General features: G+C 37.8%; 1 pseudogene; it reads right to left on the bottom strand.

The window, feature by feature from the left end:
- The window catches only part of LOC140183529 (uncharacterized), a 45,394-nt pseudogene that overhangs the window by 20,608 nt on the left and 3,634 nt on the right, over nucleotides 1-21,152 (bottom strand).

Genomic DNA, 21,152 nt, shown 5'->3' with positions numbered 1-21,152 from the left:
ATCCTTGTCCTACGTCCACTTTCTTTCTCAATCGCAATTGAGAAGTTCCACTATTGCTAAGCTTCAAGGTGCTCGCGCAAAACCTTTTACAATCCGAGTCCTTAGTTCTAACACCTCACGGTATATGATCACCACTCGTATACTAACCCACTCCACTTAGAGATACCTTCTCTAAGATTTGCCTTGAGTACTTAGTATACCTCTTTGGTATCCTCACCGACTATAGTGTTTATAACTCTTGACTCAACCTTGGAGATCACACTCCAATTTACAAAGTGTACAAGAAAACAATTCTCAAAGAATTGTTGAGATGAAATGAGTACTCTCTAGAAGAGTGTATGATTACAAGTTAGCACTATTGAACCAATTGATATTGCTCTCTCAAATTGTGTATTATAACACCTTAAAAAATGTGTAGAATGAAGGAATATAACAAGATAGTTTGAAAATACTGAAGTATATGAAATAAGGCTTCAATCCATCTATTTATAGACTCCCCAAACCTTAGAAACGTTGGGGAGTTAGTGGGATGGAGCCTTTTTGTCAAAACTAGCCGTTTTTTATGTTTTTGAATCATTTGCATCGATGCATAACACTTTGCATCGATGCAAATGTGTCTTTGAAGCTGAAATTTGAATTTTCAGCTAGGTTGCATCGATGCAAACATCTTTGCATCGATGCAACAAGTCGTTGCATGCTTTGCATCGATGCAAGATGAGTGTGCATCGATGCAAACCTTAAAGAATGGCTTAAAATCACTTCAAAATACTTAGATTGATCTCAAACTTGTTGGAGTCAATTCCTATGCTTTTGTACCTTTGAAAACAAGTTTTAAACCATTTGGCTAGCATCGAATTGCAAGATGTGCATATGATATGATAATCAAAACATTTTGTGAGTGTGTGTTGAGAGATTTAGCAATTGGTTCTTAACAAGAAGTTACCTAAGTCCTAAGACACTATACTTGTCTTCAAATGTTGTGGACTTGAGTTTCTTGTTGTTGTTGTGTTGCTTTCAACTCTTCATTCCTCAACGTTGAATGTTGGTTGATCTTTCAACATGCTTGTTCATTCAAGTTGTTTGTTGGTTTGTCTTTCATGTCGTTTGTTGGTTTGTCATTCATCAAAACCTACGAATACAAACTTCGCATACAAGCAACATGATTTACAATTTCCCCCTTTTTGATAATGACAAACCAATTTTGAGGATATGCATTTATAAATGATTTTGAAAGCAACAATAATGCACTTTGTTTTATAGAAAGCTTTGGAGAAGACTTCACAAAAAAATTTTTGCAGGAGTTCCCCCTAAATATGTGCATTTGTTCCCTTAAAGGGCGTTTATCAAAGAAAACGTTTTAGATATCAAAGTTTTTGCTTAGCGGAAGTCTTTTTGAAATCATTGTTTCGCAAACTTATTTCTTCTTTTCAAATCCTCAAACTTCTTCTGTTTCAAAAGTTCAAAACTTCAAATATCCTCAAACTTCTCTTCCCCCTTTTGACATTATCAAAAAGAAAGGAGTTTGAAGTGTGTCATAGAAGCATGCATAAAACAATGAAAATTTTTTTTTTAAGTTCAATTTCTCTATTAATCTCAAGGATGAGATATTCCCCCTTTCAAAAAGAATTTGATTTCCTCTTTTTATATATAACAAGCATGCATAATTTCCCCTAAAGAAGTGAAATATATCAAAGCATGCACATTAACTTAAAATAGGGGTACCAAGCCTATTTTGAGTTATTCACCAAATAAGCATACAAGCATTAATCATTAAACAAAATTATGAAGGAAATATCAAAGTATTTAAACCATAATAGAAATCCTTAGCTTACTAGGAGTTAGTTTAACAATTCATATAATCAAATAAACATAAAGCAATAAAAAGTGACTTGATGAAGAGGAGACAATCAATCTTGGTCTTCATCATCATCATTATCCTCTTCATACGGTAGGTGGATGCCGAAATGCTCATATAAGTCATCAATACGACATCCAAGCGACCCGTGCGATGATCTACACGAGACACACGACGATTAAGTGCTTCAAGTTGCCTACCATGCTCTACTTCAATCCTTTGGATGTTTTGGTTGATGGATTGTAATTCTCTCATTACATCAACCAAGGAGGGTGGTTCTTGAGCTTGAGGTGCTTGTGGAGGAGCTTGCTCTTGAGGACCTTGTTCATCAACATTTCTTCTTCCCATTTTGTTGAGAAGATGAGTGTTGATATAAGATTGAGGTGGTACTTCCTTGGCAATCTCATTTGATACATCAATACCAACATAATCAAAGACTTTAGACCATAGGCAAAGGAATCCTAATCCACCATTCCTATCCTTCATCTTGAGCCTAATCATATGTTGTACTATAAAGTATGGCCAATTAATCTTAATCCCATTCATCATAGCCCACATGACAATCAAATCTTCATCATTTACATTCGCTTGCCCGGATATTCTAGGTTGCAATATATAGGTGACTAGATATAACAAAGTTCTATGTTCCGCACTCATTGAATTGCAACTAATTTTGGAGTGAGCTCCTTGTACAAGGTTGAACAAATGCATGGCATTGTCCTTTGAATAACCCCATTCATCAATTGGGGTTTTACCACCTTGAAACAAGTCACCTTGATTTGGCAACTCCCAAATGGTGGCTAACTCATCACCATCTAGCCTATAATCCTTTCTTCCTATCTTGAAGAATAATGTGAAATTTGATTCATCTTCCTCATCAATCTCAATCATGAGTGTACTATAGGCTATGGCAACTAAATCCGGATAATATTTACTCTTAATTTGAACAAAATCCATGAGGCCTTGATGAACTAGAATAGCCTTAAGAGTATCAAACTTATGAATGACAAGAAGGGTCGGATCCAAATACCTTGGAGGAATTTCCTTTCTTCCGGCGAGCCTTGCCTCATAGAATTGAAGATCTTCATTAGAAGCAAAGTACCTTGCCAAAGGATGATCATTTGGAGGTGGAACCACACTTGAAGAGCCTTTTGACTTCTTGATGGTTCTCTTGATTCTAGGCATTGTGGATGATTTTGTTTTATGGGTTTTGTAGAGGAGAATGTGGGGACTTCAAATATGTAATTTGTTTGTAGTGGGTATCAAAGTTTTGTGAGTTGTATGAAGCTATATGTGAGCTTGTTTTGGAGGTTATGGAGGTTTGAATGTGGTGATATGAGTTGTGAGGTTGAAGATGATGAAAAAGTGGGGTTTTGTTGCTCAAAAATGCCAAATTCACATGTTTTTGTGCAATTTGGTCGTGTTTGCATCGATGCAATAGGCTTTGCATCGATGCACATAGCACGTTGTGTGCTTTGCATCGATGCAAAGCTTGGTTGCATCGATGCAACATGCATCATTTTGCCCAGAATCACCAAATTTTCATCCTTTGGTGGTTCTTTCTTCAATCCTTTGAGTTCCATCATGTATATACTCACTTAAACCATTATAAACTTCAATTTGTTGATCCTCCATTGTTTATAATCTTCAAATTCTTCAATCTACCTCAAGATTAATCACTCATTCATCAACTCATAAACCTACAAAACAATGGCTAATTGGATATCTCCAATGCTTAAGTTAGTAAGAGATACAAAAATAGCAATATAAATACAATGAATTCAAACAAATCATATTAGATTAGAATCCAAGATACAAGTTCATTTCGGATGTTAAAAAAACTTTCTTTACATAAAGGTTTAGTGAAGATGTCCGCTAGTTGTTTACTAGTTTCGACAAATTCAATAACCACATCACCCTTTTGAACATGGTCTCTTATGAAGTGATGTCTAATCTCAATATGCTTGGTTCTTGAATGTTGAACCGGATTCTTGGTTAAATTTATTGCACTAGTATTATCACATTTGATAGGAATATGATCAAGCATGAGTCCATAGTCCACAAGTTGTTGTTTCATCCATAAAATTTGGGCGCAACAACTACCGGCGGCTACATACTCGGCTTCGGCGGTAGACAAGGCTACACTTACTTGTTTCTTACTATGCCATGAAACAAGAGAGTTTCCTAGCAAGTGACAAGTGCCGCTAGTGCTTTTCCTATCCAATTTGCAACCGGCAAAATCGGAATCGGAATAACCAATCAAATCACAAGTGGATCCTTTCGGATACCACAATCCAACATTTAATGTTCTTATGAGATACTTCATAATCCTTTTCACTGCACTTAAGTGAGATTCCTTAGGATTAGCTTGGTATCTCGCACACATGCATACACTAAACATGATATCTGGCCTACTTGCCGTTAGATAAAGTAATGATCCTATCATGCCTCTATACTTCTTTACATCTATGCTTTTACCTTGTTCATCTTTGTCAAGGTAGCAAGTAGTGCTCATTGGTGTGTCCATTGCCTTAGCATTGTCCATTCCAAATCTTTTGAGCAATTCCTTGCAATATTTGGTTTGGCTAACGAAAGTTCCTTCTTTTCCTTGTTTGATTTGAAGACCAAGGAAGAAGTTGAGTTCGCCCATCATGGACATTTCAAATTCACTTTGCATGAGGTTTGAGAAAAACTTGCAAAGTGATTCGTTAGTTGAACCAAATATTATGTCATCGACGTAAACTTGTACCAAAAGGATATTTTTGTTTTCAATCAAGATAAATAAAGTTGTATCAACCTTCCCTCTTCTAAAACCCTTTTCTATTAAAAACTTGCTCAAACGTTCATACCAAGCTCTTGGAGCTTGTTTAAGACCATAAAGAGCTTTCTTGAGTTTAAAAACATGATTAGGATTTTCATAATCCTCAAAACTGGGAGGTTGTTCAACATATACTTCTTCTTGAATGAAACCATTAAGAAAGGCACTCTTAACATCCATTTGATAAAGTTTGAAGTTATAAGAGGATGCAAAAGCATGTAACATCCTAATTGCTTCTAATCTAGCTACGGGAGCATAAGTTTCGTCATAATCAATGCCTTCCTCTTGATTATAACCTTTAGCTACTAATCTAGCTTTGTTTCTAACAATTGTACCATTTTCATCGAGTTTATTTCTAAAAACCCATTTTGTTCCTACAATTGTTTGATTACTTGGTTTAGGCACCAATTCCCAAACGTCATTTCGTTTGAATTGGTTAAGCTCCTCTTGCATTGCCATAGCCCAATGTTCATCATCAATTGCGGACTCAATGGTAGATGGTTCAATTTGAGAAACAAAAGCACTATATGCAAATAAATTTCTAAAAGTGGATCGAGTTGTTACCCCTTTCGAAACATCACCAATGACGTTGTCTAGAGGATGATCCTTTGAAGTACTCCAATCCTTTGGAAGTGCATTTATTTGTGCTTGTGATGGTTCAATTTCTTCAACTTGAACACTATCCTTTGTTGAGCTTGTAGAGGCTTCATTTAAATCTTTTTCTTTGTCTTCACCATTCAAATTTAGTGAATCAAAGTTTTCTACATTTTCATCAAAATCTTTTCTAGCACAACAACGGTTAGTTTCATCAAAAGCGACATGAATACTTTCTTCCATAGTCATGATGCGTTTATTATATACTCTAAAAGCTTTGCTAGTTAAAGAGTAGCCTAAGAAGATTCCTTCATCAGCCTTAGCATCAAATTTACCTAAGTTATCTTTTCCATTATTTAGAATAAAGCATTTACAACCAAAGACGTGAAGGTGGGAAATATTTGGCTTTCTTCCTTTGTACAATTCGTACGGTGTTTTCTTAAGAATAGGTCGAATGATAATCCTATTCATAACATAACACGCGGTACTAACCGCATCCGCCCAAAAGTACTTAGGAATATTAGCCTCATTGAGCATAGTTCTCGCCATTTCTTCTAAATGACGATTTTTCCTTTCAACCACACCATTTTGTTGTGGTGTTCTAGGAGAGGAAAAATTATGCTCAATGCCATTTTCTTCACAAAAAGTTTCAAAAAGATTGTTTTCAAATTCTCCACCATGATCACTTCTAATAGATGATATATGCAAATTCTTTTCATTTTGAATAACTTTGGCTAATCTTTTGAATGCTCGAAATGCATCACTCTTGTTTGCTAGGAACAAGGTCCATGTAAATCGAGAGTAATCATCAACAATAACTAAAGCATAGTAATTGCCACCAAAGCTCATAGTCCTAGAAGGACCAAATAAATCCATGTGCAAAAGTTGTAATGGCCTTGTTGTTGAAACAATGTTTTTGGATTTAAAAGAGGCCTTTACTTGTTTTCCCTTTTGACATGCGTCGCAAAGGACGTCTTTTTCAAAACGTAGCTTTGGTAAGCCAATTACTAACTCTTTAGAGACCAACTTGCTAAGATGGTCCATGTTAGCATGAGCTACTCTACGATGCCATAACCAAGTTTCATCATTTTTACTAACAAGGCATTTCACATCATTTGAGGAAACTTCATTTAGATTAATCATGTATACATTGTCAACACGGTGCCCAATTAGCACAATTTCATTAGTGTCTTGCCTTTTTATCAAACAACATTTTGAATCAAAGGTGACTAAGTTTCCTTTGTCACAAAGTTGGCTAACACTAATGAGATTATGTTTGAGACCTTTGACAAGTATAACATTATCTATGGAGGTAGAAGAATTTTTACCAACTTTTCCAACGCCGATTACTTTGCCGGTGTTGTTGTCTCCATAGATCACGTTTCCTCCGTTTGTAGACTCTATTGCGGTGAACTTTGATTCATCGCCGGTCATGTGTTTGGAGCATCCACTATCAACATACCAATTTGTATCCTTAGCTCCAACACGTACCTACAAAACAATTAAAATTGGGATTTAGGTACCCAAGTGAATTTGGGTCCTTGATGGTTAGTATGAGCATAATGCCCATAAGGTGCCCATCTCGTATCTTGACTACGAAAGTTTATATGTTTAATTCTAGTAAAGCATACGGGTGCTATATGACCTACTTTATTACAATAATGACATATGACATTTGGATTATGCATCCTATGCATGTTTCTAAATGGTTGCCTAGGTTGTTTCCTAAATGCAACATCTTTTGATCTATATGCATTGTGATTATAATTTCTAAATGAAGCATGTTGAGGAGGATGTTTAAAGGCTTCATTCCTTTTAGGCATGCTTGCCTTTTGGGCTTGCGGTTGCCTAATAGGAGTTTTAGCATTTTTAAATTTTCCTTTTTCAAAACCTAAACCTTCCTTATTATGAACATGCTTTTGGTTTTTCAACATTTTATCTAAGTTCTTTGAAGATTCATTGAACTTAGCTAAAGTGTTCTTAAGATTTGTAATTTCATTTTCATGCATTTTACAAGATTTGTATGGATCACTACTTGTGCTACACTTATCTTTTCCAAGATTGATATTCTCGTTTTTCAACATCTCATTTTGTTTTAAAAGATCCATATTCTTTTTCTTTAGGAGAGAATAATCTTGGGTAAGTTTTGTGTACACCTCAAGTAAGGCATCATATTCATCTTGTAAATTAAAAGAAGTGGAGTTGTCATCACTAACCTTTTCTTCGCTTGCCATTAAGCAAAGATTTGCAACCTCGTCGTCATCGGAGTCGGATTCATCCTCGTTCTCCCATGATATGTATGCTTTCTCCTTCTTCTTAAATTTCTTGTTTTTGTCCTCCTTTTGTAGTTTTGGACAATTGGGTTTGATGTGTCCAACTTCTCCACACTCATAGCATTTTGGTACCTTTGTTTTGCTCTTGAAGTTTTTCTTCATTGCAAACTTATTGAATCTTTTCAATAAGAGTGCAAATTCTTCATCTCCGTCTTCTTCATTATCATCACTCTCTTCTTGTAGTGATGTTGTTTTAAGGGCGAGACTTTTCTTCTTGCTTTCTTCACCTTTTTGTCTATTTAGCATAGTCATTTCATAGGTGAGAAGATTACCTCGTAGTTGATCGAATGTAAGTTGATCATAGAGCCTTCCTTCCACAATGGCGTTCACTTTGGAGTTCCATTTTGGTGTAAGGCTTGTAAGCACCTTGGTCACAATTTGTTTATCATTGTATTTTGTGCCAAGCATGCTTAGATTGTTGAAGATCTTGGAGAGTCTTTCAAGAGCTTCTTCAATGCTCTCTTCATCTTTCATTTTAAAATTTTCCCATTCATGAACCAACATAAATACCTTTGATTTTTTAACGTGGTCGGTTCCTTCGTAAGTGATTTGGAGTTTATCCCAAATCTCTTTAGCGGTTTCACATGTAGAGATCTTCATATAATCATGCTCGTTAAGTGCACAATGAATGAAGTTGATGGCTTTATCATTCATTGCCACTTTCTTCCAATCATCGTCACTATATTCATCTTCTCCTTTCGGTACTTGCTTTGAGACGGAGACTTCTCCTTCTTTAGCGCTTGTTGTCTTTGTTGGAATATGATTTCCATTCTCAATCACTTTCCAAATTCTCACATCTTGAGAACGGATCCAAATTCTCATCTTATTTTTCCAATAAGAGTAATTTGTTCCGCTAAAAAGAGGAGGTCTAGCGGTTGAGTTACCTTCACTAGTGTTGTTGTTGTTAAAGCTTGTGCTTGCCATGATCTTTTCCCTTAAACGGTTAAGTCTTTCAAAGGGTTAAGCTCTGATGCCACTTGTAGAACCTATGCACAATTACTCAAGAGGGGGGGTGAATTGAGTATTGCAACAACAATGAATCTTTTTGCGAAAGTTAAAGACAATATACAAAAGTGTTATTGTACTAGTATTTTTCCAAGAGCTTAACTCAGTTGCTAAGCATTTATAAGGAGCTTTTACTTTCCAATAGACACCAACTCAAATAAATTGATCAAGCTTTTCACTAATCAGACTTAAGCTACTCCTTAAGTACTTACGAAGCTACTTTTCGATCACAATTTATTTGCTCAAAGGTAAAAGACAATAATATTGAAGAGATGAGTTTGGAGAGATGCAAACGCTATTTAGAGTGGTTCGGCACAATCCTTGTCCTACGTCCACTTTCTTTCTCAATCGCAATTGAGAAGTTCCACTATTGCCAAGCTTCAAGGTGCTCGCGCAAAACCTTTTACAATCCGAGTCCTTAGTTTCTAACACCTCACGGTATATGATCACCACTCGCATACTAACCCACTCCACTTAGAGATACCTTCACTAAGATTTGCCTTGAGTACTTAGTATACCTCTTTGGTATCCTCACCGACTATAGTGTTTATAACTCTTGACTCAACCTTGGAGATCACACTCCAATTTACAAAGTGTACAAGAAAACAATTCTCAAAGAATTGTTGAGATGAAATGAGTACTCTCTAGAAGAGTGTATGATTACAAGTTTAGCACTATTGAACCAATTGATATTGCTCTCTCAAATTGTGTATTATAACACCTTAAAAAATGTGTAGAATGAAGGAATATGAACAAGATAGTTTGCAAATACTCAAGTATATGAAATAAGGCTTCAATCCATCTATTTATAGACTCCCCAAACCTTAGAAACGTTGGGGAGTTAGTGGGATGGAGCCTTTTTGTCAAAACTAGCCGTTTTTTATGTTTTTGAATCATTTGCATCGATGCATAACACTTTGCATCGATGCAAATGTGTCTTTGAAGCTGAAATTTGAATTTTCAGCTAGGTTGCATCGATGCAAACATCTTTGCATCGATGCAACAAGTCGTTGCATGCATTGCATCGATGCAAGATGAGTGTGCATCGATGCAAACCTTAAAGAATGGCTTAAAATCACTTCAAAATACTTAGGATTGATCTCAAACTTGTTGGAGTCAATTCCTATGCTTTTGTACCTTTGAAAACAAGTTTTAAACCATTTGGCTAGCATCGAATTGCAAGATGTGCATATGATATGATAATCAAAACATTTTGTGAGTGTGTGTTGAGAGATTTAGCAATTGGTTCTTAACAAGAAGTTACCTAAGTCCTAAGACACTATACTTGTCTTCAAATGTTGTGGACTTGAGTTTCTTGTTGTTGTTGTGTTGCTTTCAACTCTTCATTCCTCAACATTGAATGTTGGTTGATCTTTCAACATGCTTGTTCATTCAAGTTGTTTGTTGGTTTGTCTTTCATGTCGTTTGTTGGTTTGTCATTCATCAAAACCTACGAATACAAACTTCGCATACAAGCAACATGATTTACAAATTGTTCACAGGATTCCTTTCAGAAGTGTACATGAATTGGTTATTTGCAACCATTTCAATTAGTTCTTGAGCTTCTGTAGGCGTCTTCTACAGATGAAGAGATCCTCCAGCAGAGCTATCCAAAGACATTTTGGATAGTTCAGAGAGACCATCATAGAAAATACCTATAATGCTCCATTCAGAAAGCATGTCAGAGGGACACTTTCTGATTAATTGTTTGTATCTTTCCCAAACTTCATAGAGGGATTCTCCTTCCTTCTGTCTGAAGGTTTGGACTTCCACTCTAAGCTTACTCAATTTTTGAGGTGGAAAGAACTTTGCCAAGAAGGCATTGACTAGCTTTTCCCAAGAGTTCAGGCTTTCTTTAGGTTGTGAGTCCAACCATGTCCTAGCTCTGTCTCTTACAACAAAAGGGAATAGCATAAGTCTGTAGACCTCAGGGTCAACCCCATTAGTCTTGACAGTATCACAGATTTGCAAGAACTCAGCTAAGAACTGATGAGGATCTTCCAATGGAAGTCCATGGAACTTGCAATTCTGTTGCATTAGAGAAACCAATTGAGGCTTAAGCTCAAAGTTGTTTGCTCCAATGGCAGGGATAGAGATGCTTCTCCCATAGAAGTCGGGAGTAGGTGCAGTAAAGTCACCCAGCACCTTCCTTGCATTGTTGGCATTGTTGTTGTTTTCGGCTACCATGTGTTATTCTTCTTTGAAGAATTCGGTTAGGTCCTCTATAGAGAGTTGTGCCTTAGCTTCTCTTAGCTTTCGCTTCAAGGTCCTTTCAGGTTCAGGATCAGCCTCAACAATAATGCTTTTGTCTTTGCTCCTGCTCATAAGAAAGAGAAGAAAACAAGAAAATCTGGAATCCTCTATGTCACAGTATAGAGATTCCTTGAGGTGTCAGAGGAAACGAAAAATAGAAGGGCAGAAGTAGAAAATTCGAACTTATCAAAGAAGATGGAGTTCGAATTTTGCATTAAGGAACAGTGTTAGTCCATAAATAGAAGGATGTGAGAAAAAGGGAAGCAACTTTCGAAAATTAAGTGAAAGATTTTGAAAACATTTTGAAAAAAAATTAATTGATTTTCGAAAATAAAAGTGGGAAAGAAATCAAGTGATTTTTGAAAAAGAATTTGAAATTAGAAATCAAAAAGATTTGATTGAAAGCTATTTTGAAAAAGATGTGGTTAAGAAGATATGATTAGTTTTTAAAAAGATGTGATTGAGAAGATATGATTTGAAAAACATTTTAAAGAGATTTGATTTTGAAAATTAATGACTTGGCTATCAAGAAAAGATATGATTCAAACATTAAACCTTTCTCAACAGAAAAGGCAACACACTTGAAATGTTGAATCAAATCATTAATTGATAGCAAGTATCTTTGAAAAAGGAAAGAAATTGATTTTGAAAACATTTGATTGAAAAGATTTGATTTGAAAAAGATTTGATTTTGAAAAACTTTGAAAACTTGAAAAAAAAATTTGCATTAAAAACAAAATCTTCCTTCTTGTGCCATCCTGGCGTTAAACGCCTAGAATGGTGCACATTCTGGCGTTTAACGCCCAAAACTCTACCCTTTTGGGCGTTAAACGCCCAACCAGGTACCCTGGCTGGCGTTTAAACGCCAGTCTGTCCTTCTTCACTGGGCGTTTTGAACGCCCAGCTTTTTCTGTGTAATTCCTCTGCTGTATGTTCTGAATCTTCAATTCTCTGTATTATTGACTTGAAAAGACACAAATTAAAAATATTTTTGGATTTTTAAGGAATAATCAAAATGCAACTAAAATCAAATAACAATGCATGCAAGACACCAAACTTAGCAGTTTGTATACTACTGACACTAATGAGAATGCATATGAGACACATAAACACTCAAGTCAAGAGAATTCAAAGATCAAAGTGAGAAATCATCAAGAATTACTTGAAGATCCTTAAGACACATGAATGAATGTATGCAATTGACACCAAACTTAAAATGAGACACTAGACTCAAAAAAGAAATATTTTTGGATTTTATGATTTTGTAATTTTTTTTGTGTGATTTTCGAAAATTAAGTGGAAAAAGGTATCAAAATTCTTAATGAGAATTCCAGGAATCATGCAATGTTTAGTCTAAGACTCCGGTCCAGGAATTAGACATGGCTTCACAGCCAGCCAAGCTTTCAAAGAAAGCTTCGGTCCAAAACACTAGAAATGGCCAAAGGCCAGCCAAGCCTTAGCAGATCACTGCTCCAACAGCAAGATTGATAGAAATCAACAAGCTCTTGTGATGATAAGTTGAAACCTCGGTCCAATAAAATTAGACATGGCTTCACAGCCAGCCAGACTTCAACAGATCATCATGAAACTCTAGAATTCATCTTCAAGAATTCTGAAGAAAAAAATACCTAATCTAAGCAACAAGATGAACCGTCAGTTGTCCAAACTCAACAATCCCCGGCAACGGCGCCAAAAACTTGGTAGCGCGAAATTGTGATCACTACAACTTCGCACAACTAACCAGCAAGTGTACTGGGTCGTCCAAGTAATAAACCTTACGCGAGTAAGGGTCGATCCCACAGAGATTGTTGGTATGAAGCAAGCTATGGTCACCTTGTAAATCTTAGTCAGGCAAACTCAAATGGATATGGGTGATATACGAATAAAACATAAAGATAAAGATAGAGATACTTATGTAATTCATTGGTGGGAATTTCAGATAAGCGTATGAAGATGCTGGTCCCTTCCGTCTCTCTGCTTTCCTACTGTCTTCATCCAATCCTTCTTACTCCTTTCCATGGCAAGCTTATGCAAGGGTTTCACCGTTGTCAGTGGCTACCTCCCATCCTCTCAGTGGAAATGTTCAACGCACCCTGTCACGACACGGCTATCCATCTGTCGGTTCTCGATCAGGCCGGAATAGAATCCAGTGATTCTTTTGCGTCTGTCACTAACGCCCCGCCCTCAGGAGTTTGAAGCACGTCAGAGTCATTCAGTCATTGAATCCTACTCAGAATACCACAGACAAGGTTAGACCTTCTGGATTCTCTTGAATGCCGCCATCAGTTCTAGCCTATACCACGAAGACTCTGATCTCACGGAATGGCTGGCTCGTTTGTCAGGCGAGCACTCGGTTGTCAGGCGATCAACCATGCGTCGTATATCAGGAATCCAAGAGATATTCACCCAATCGAAGGTAGAACGGAGGTGGTTGTCAGTCACACGTTCATAGGTGAGAATGATGATGAGTGTCACGGATCATCACATTCATCAAGTTGAAGAACAAGTGATATCTTAGAACAAGAACAAGCGGAATTGAATAGAAGAACAATAGTAATTGCATTAATACTCGAGGTACAGCAGAGCTCCACACCTTAATCTATGGTGTGTAGAAACTCCACCGTTGAAAATACATAAGAACAAGGTCTAGGCATGGCCGAATGGCCAGCCTCCCAATGATCTAAGAACTAGATGTCCAAAGATTCTTAATACAATAGTAAAAGGTCCTACTTATAGAGAACTAGTAGCCTAGGGTTTACAGATATGAGTAAATGACATAAAAATTCACTTCCGGGCCCACATGGTATGTGCTTGGGCTGAGCATTGAAGCATTTTCGTGTAGAGACTCTTCTTGGAGTTAAACGCCAGCTTTGGTGCCACTTCCGGCGTTTAACGCTGGAAATCTTGAGGGTGACTTTGAACGCCGGTTTGGGCCATCAAATCTTGGGCAAAGTATGGACTATCATATATTGCTGGAAAGCCCAGGATGTCTACTTTCCAAAGCCGTTGAGAGCGCGCCAATTGGGCTTGTGTAGCTCCAGAAAATTCACTTCGAGTGCAGGGAGGTCAGAATCCAACAGCATCTGCAGTCCTTTTCAGTCTCTGAATCAGATTTTTGCTCAGGTCCCTCAATTTCAGCCAGAAAATACTTGAAATCACAGAAAAGGACTATTTTCGAAGGACAATTCCTTCAGTCACCATAAAGTGACATTTCTCCCAGTTTAAAACCAGGTTAGTCTCTTGGCACCTTTTCAGGACAAGTGCTAGGTGATTAAGACAGGAGCTGAATGAGTCTCCATATACTGAGAAGTCATCCATGAAGACTTCCAGGAATTTCTCCACCATGTCGGAGAAGATGGATAGCATGCATCTCTGAAAGGTTGCAGGAGTATTACACAGACCAAAAGGCATCCTCCTGTAGGCAAACACGCCAGAAGGGCAAGTAAATGCTGTTTTCTCTTGGTCCTGAGGATCTACTGTAATTTGGTTGTAACCTGAATAGCCATCCAAAAAGCAGTAATAATCATGACCAGCTAGTCTTTCCAGCATTTGGTCTATGAATGGTAAAGGAAAATGATCCTTTCTGGTGGCTGTATTGAGCCTTTTGTAGTCAATACACATACGCCACCCTGTGACTGTTCTTGTAGGAACCAGTTCATTTTTTTCATTATGAACCACTGTCATGCCTCCCTTTTTGGGGACAACTTGGACAAGGCTCACCCAGGGGCTATCAGAAATAGGATAAATAATCCCAGCCTCTAGTAATTAAGTGACCTCTTTCTGCACCACCTCCTTCATGGCTGGATTTAGCCTCCTCTGTGGTTGGACCACTGGTTTGGCATTATCCTCCAACAGGATCTTGTGCATGCATCTAGCTGGGCTAATGCCCTTAAGATCACTTATGGACCACCCAAGAGCTGTCTTGTGTGTCCTTAGCACTTGAATCAGTGCTTCCTCTTCCTGTGGATTTAAAGCAGAGCTTATAATCACTGGAAAAGTGTCACCCTCTCCCAGAAATGCATACTTCAGGGATGGTGGTAGTGGTTTGAGTTCAGGTTTGGGAGGCTTATCCTCCTCCTGAGGAATTTTCGAAAATTCCTTTGTTTCCTCTGGTTCTTCTTGATCAGGTTGAGCATCCTTGAAGATGTCCTCAAGCTCTGATTCTAGGCTTTCATTCATATTGATCTCTTCTACCAGAGAGTCAATAATGTCAGCGCCCATGCAGTCATTTGGTGTGTCTGGATGCTGCATAGCTTTTACAGCATTCAACTTGAACTCATCCTCATTGACTCTCAGGGTTATTTCCCCTTTTTGTACATCAATAAGAGTTCGTCCAGTTGCTAGGAAAGGTCTTCCTAGAATGAGAGTTGCACTCTTGTGCTCCTCCATTTCCAGCACCACAAAGTCAGTTGGAAAGGCGAATGGCCCAACCTTGACAATCATGTCCTCTATTATGCCTGATGGATGTTTAATGGAGCCATCAGCAAGTTGGAGGCATATCCGGGTTGGTTTGACTTCTTCAGTCAACCTAAGCTTTCTGATAGTGGATGCAGGTATTAGATTGATACTTGCTCCAAGGTCACACAGGGCTGTCTTGGTGCAAGCACCTTCTAATGTGCATGGTATCATAAAGCTTCCTGGATCTTGAAGCTTTTCTGGTAAGCTTTTTAGAATGACTGCACTGCATTCTTCAGTGAGAAATACTTTTTCAGTTTCTCTCCAATCCTTCTTATGACTTAAGATCTCTTTCATGAACTTAGCATAAGAAGGTATTTGCTCAAGTGCCTCTGCAAACGGAATCTTTATTTCAAGAGTCCTTAGATAGTCTGCAAAGCGAGCAAACTGCTTATCCTGTTCCGCTTGGCGGAGTTTCTGAGGATAAGGCATCTTGGCTTTATATTCTTCAACCTTAGATGCTGCAGGTTTATTCCTTACAGAAGTGGTTGAAGAAGCCTTTTTAGAGGGATTACTATCAGCACTCTCAGGTGTCTGGTTCCCCTTTTGCGTTTGAACGCCAGGATTGGGTGGAAAATGGGCATTTAATGCCAACTTTTCCCCCTTTTCTGGCGTTTGAACGCCAGAACTGGGCAGGGAATGGGCGTTTAACGCCAGCTTTCCCTCCTTTTCTGGCATTTGAACGCCAACAGCATTCCTCTCTGGGCTCTTACTGTCCTCAGAGGGATTTTGAACAGTGGTTTGGTTATCCTCTGTCAATTGTTCCTTATTTGGCTTTTTGCTACCTTGAGCAATGTTATTCAATGTCTTCCCACTCCTTAGTTGAACTGCTTGACATTCTTCTGTTATCTGTTTAGATATCTGCTGTTTTGCTTGATTCAACTACAGTTCTATGTTCTTGTTAGCAATTTTAGTTTCATGAAGCATCTCTTTAAAATCTGCTAACTGTTTTGTCATCTGGTGTAATTGTTGATTAAGCTCAATCATCTGTTCTTGAGGATTAGGATCAGTGGCTACTGCCATGACTTCCTCTTTTGGAGAGAACTCATTGCCAGAGTACAAATACTGATTTCTAGCAACAGTGTCTATAAGCTCTTGAGTCTCTTCAATTGTCTTCCTCATGTGTATAGATCCACCAGCTGAGTGGTCTAAAGACATCTGAGCTTTTTCTGTAAGCCCATAGTAGAAGATGTCTAACTGCACCCACTCTGAAAACATTTCAGAGGGGCATTTTCTTAGCATACCTCTATACCTCTCCCAAGCATTATAAAGGGATTCATTATCCTCTTGTTTAAAGCCTTGGATGTCCAGCCTTAGCTGTGTCATCCTCTTTGGAGGGTAAAAGTGATTCAGGAATTTGTCTGATAACTGTTTCCATGTTTTTATGCTTGCTGTAGGTTGGTTATTCAACCATCTCTTAGCTTGATCTTTTACAGCAAATGGAAACAGTAATAGTCTGTAGACATCCTGATGCACCTCTTTATCATGTACTGTGTCAGCAATTTGTAAGAACTGTGCTAGAAACTCAGTAGGCTCTTCATGTGGAAGACCGGAATACTGGCAATTTTGCTGCATTATGATAATGAGTTGAGGATTTAGCTCAAAGCTGCTTGCTTTGATGGGAGGTGTACAGATGCTACTCCCATATGCAGCTGTAATGGGGTTAGCATATGACCCCAAAGTCCTTCTGGACTGCTCAATTCCACTTAGGTCCATGATGGAGAAAGGGAAGTGATATGGATTGCAAGCAGATTAAAAATATTTTTTTTTGAAAATGACCGAAAAAAGTAAATTAAAATAAATGGAAAATAAAATAAAATTTCGAAAATTTAAAAGAAAATAAGATCAAAGCAAATTGAGAACTGAATCAATTAGTTAATTAAAAAGATTTTGAGATTAGCAATTAGAAAGATATGATTGAAAAATTTTTTATGAAAAAGATTTGATTTTTGAAATGAGGAAAGAGAAAAACAAAAAAATGACACCAAACTTAAAATTTTTAGAAAATCAAACACTACTTTTCGAAAACTTTAAGGGAAAAACACAAAGAGGATACCAAACTTAGAATTTTTACGGATCAAAAAGGGACTAAGGACATGCAAATTCGAAAATTAAAAGAAAAACAAAAGCATGCTATTGACACCAAACTTAAAATATGAAACTAGACTCATCTAAAAGACTCTAAACCAACAAAAATAAAACAGTCCTAATCTAAGCAACAAGATAAGCCGTCAGTTGTCCAAACTCGAACAATCCCTGGCAACGGCGCCAAAAACTTGGTGCACGAAATTGCAATTACACTTTTGCAACCCCGCACAACTATCCAGCAAGTGCACTGGGTCGTCCAACTAATACCTTACGTGAGTAAGGGTCGATCCCACGGAGATTGTCGACTTGAAGCAAGCTATGGTTACTTGTAAATCTTAGTCAGGATATCAATAATTATCAGGATTGATTGTGAAAAGTAAAAGAACATGAAATAAGTACTTGTTTTGCAGTAATGGAGAACAGGTTGAGGTTTTGGAGATGCTCCATCTTCTGAATCTCTGCTTTCCTACTGTCTTCTTCTTCAAGCATGCAAGGCTCCTTCCATGGCAAGCTGTATGCAAGGGTTTCACCGTTGTCAGTGGCTACCTCCCATCCTCTCAGTGGAAATGTTCAACGCACCCTGTCACGGCACGGCTATCCATCTGTCGGTTCTCAATCAGGCCGGAATAGAATCCAGTGATTCTTTTGCGTCTGTCACTAATGCCCCGCCCTCAGGAGTTTGAAGCTCGTCACAGTCATTCAATCATTGAATCCTACTCAGAATACCACAGACAAGGTTTAGACCTTCCGGATTCTCTTGAATGCCGCCATCAGTTCTAGCTTATACCACGAAGATTCCGGTTAAAGAATCCAAGAGATATCTACTCAATCTAAGGTAGAACGGAGTGGTTGTCAGGCACACGTTCATAGTTGAGAATGATGATGAGTGTCACGGATCATCACATTCATCCGGTTTAAGAACAAGTAATATCTTAGAATGGAAGCAAGCATGATTGAATGAAAAATAGTAGTAATTGCATTAATCCATCAAAGACACAGCAGAGCTCCTCACCCCCAACCGTGGGGTTTAGAGACTCATGCTGTGGAAAGTACACAAGGAAATGTGTAAAAGTGTCATGAGGTCAGATACAATGTCAAAAGATCCTATTAATAGTAAGCTAGTAACCTAGGGTATACAGAAATGAGTAAATGACATAAAAATCCACTTCTGGGTCCACTTAGTGTGTGCTTGGGCTGAGCATTGAAGCTTTCATGTGTAGAGACTTTTTCTGGAGTTAAACGCCAGCTTTCATGCCAGTTTGGGCGTTTAACTCCAATTTTTATGCCAGTTCCAGCGTTAAACGCTGGGAATTCTGAGGCTGATTTGCAACGCCGGTTTGGGCCATCAAATCTCGAGCAAAGTATGAACTATTATACATTGCTGGAAAGCTCAGGATGTCTACTTTCCAAAACCGTTGAGAGCGCGCCAATTGGGCTTGTGTAGCTCCAGAAAATTCACTTCGAGTGCAGGGAGGTCAGAATCCAACAGCATCTGCAGTCCTTTTCAGTCTCTGAATCAGATTTTTGCTCAGGTCCCTCAATTTCAGCCAGAAAATACCTGAAATCACAGAAAAATACACAAACTCATAGTAAAGTCCATAAAAGTGAATTTTAACTAAAAACTAATAAAAATATGCTAAAAACTAACTAGATCATACTAAAAACATACTAAAAACAATGCCAAAAAGCGTATAAATTATGCGCTCATCACCCTACACTAGAAGGGTCAACTTTTTTCAAAGGTTAGATCAAGTCCTCATGGGCGTATGTGTGGAAGGAGCTCAATGGAAAAGAGACTCAAAAGGCAAGCCGGTTCAATTGAGAAGACTGGACCTTAAGCCTGTGGCTAGAGGATGGTTGGAGTTCATCCAATGCTCCATCATCCCCACTAGCAACCGATCCGAAGTAACTGTGGATCGGGCCACCATGATCCATAGCACCATGATTGGAGAGGAAGTAGAAGTTTATGAAGTCATCTCTCTAGAACTCTACAAAGTAGCCGAAAATCCCTCCACCTTGGCAAGGCTAGCTTTTCCTCATCTCATTTGCCATCTATGCTACTTAACTAGAGTTGACATAGAAGGAGACATCCTCATTGAAGAGGACAAGCCCATCACTAAGAAAAGAATAGATCAAACAAGAGAGCCCATTCATCATCAAGAAATTCCTGAGATGCCTCAAGGGATGCATTTTCCACCAAATAACTATTGGGAACAACTCAACACTTCTCTAGAAGGATTGAGTCATGACATGAACCAATTAAGGGTGGAACATCAAGAGAACTCCATCATTCTCAATGAGATTAGAGAAGATCAAAGAGCTGTGAGGGAGGAGCAACAAAGGCAAGGAAGAAACATAGAGGAGCTCAAGAACACCATTGGTCCTTTAAGGAGAAGGCACCAGCATCACTAAGGTGGACTCATTCCTTAACTTCCTTGTTCTTATCTCTCTGTTTTTTTTTATTTTTGAGCTTCATGTTTGTCTATGTTTGTGTCTTTACTACATGATCATTAGTATTTAGTAACTATATCTTAAGGCTATGAATAATTCCATGAATCCTTCACCTTTCATAAATGAAAAATGTTTTTAATTTAAAAGAACAAGAAGTACATGAATTTCAAATTCATCCTTGAAATTAGTTTAATTATATTGATGCGGTGACAATAATTTTTGTTTTCTGAATGAATGCTTGAACAGTGCATATTTTTTATCTTGTTGTTTATGAATGTTAAAATTGTTGGCTCTTGAAAGAATGATGAACAAGAGAAATGTTATTGATGATTTGAAAAATAAAAAAAAATTGATTCTTGAAGCAAGAAAAAGCAGTAAAGAACAAAGCTTGCGAAAAAAAAGTGGCAAAAAAATTAAAGAAAGGAAAAAAAAGCAAGCAGAAAAAGCCAATAGCCCTTAAAACCAAAAGGCAAGGGTAAAAAGGATCCAAGGCTTTGAGCATCAATGGATAGGAGGGCCCAAGGAAATAAAATCCGGGCCTAAGCGGCTAAATCAACCTGTCCCTAACCATGTGCTTGTGGCATGCAGGTCCAAGTAAAAAGCTTGAGACTGAGTGGTTAAAGTCGTGATCCAATGCAAAAAGAGTGTGCTTAAAAGCTCTGGACACCTCTAACTAGGGACTTTAGCAAAGCTGAGTCACAATCTGAAAAGGTTCACCCAGTCATGTGTCTGTGGCATTTATGTATCCGGTGGTAATACTGGAAAACAAAGTGCTTAGGGCCACGGCCAAGACTCATAAAAGTAGCTGTGTTCAAGAATCAACATAATTAACTAGGAGAATTAATAACACTATCTGAACTCTGAGTTCCTATAGATGCCAATCATTCTAAACTTCAAAGGATAAAGTGAGATGCCAAAACTGTTCAGAAGCAAAAAGCTATTAGTCCCGCTCATCTAATTAGAACTAAGCTTCATTGATATTTTGAGATTTATAGTATATTCTCTTCTTTTTATCCTATTTGATTTTCAGTTGCTTAGGGACAAGCAACAATTAAGTTTGGTGTTGTGATGAGCGGATAATTTATATGCTTTTTGGCATTGTTTTTAGGTAGTTTTTAGTAGGATCTAGCTACTTTTAGGGATGTTTTTATTAGTTTTTATGCAAAATTCACATTTCTAGACTTTGCTATGGGTTTGTGTGTTTTTCTGTGATTTCAGGTATTTTCTGGCTGAAATTGAGGGACCTGAGCAAAAATCTGATTCAGGCTGAAAAAGGACTGCTAATGTTGTTGGATTTTGA

The sequence above is a fragment of the Arachis hypogaea genome, chromosome 3 (assembly GCF_003086295.3).
Source record: "Arachis hypogaea cultivar Tifrunner chromosome 3, arahy.Tifrunner.gnm2.J5K5, whole genome shotgun sequence".
Classification (NCBI taxonomy): Eukaryota; Viridiplantae; Streptophyta; class Magnoliopsida; order Fabales; family Fabaceae; genus Arachis; species Arachis hypogaea.
Note: the sequence above shows the minus strand (reverse complement) of the source record. Positions and strands in the feature narration are given on the sequence as shown.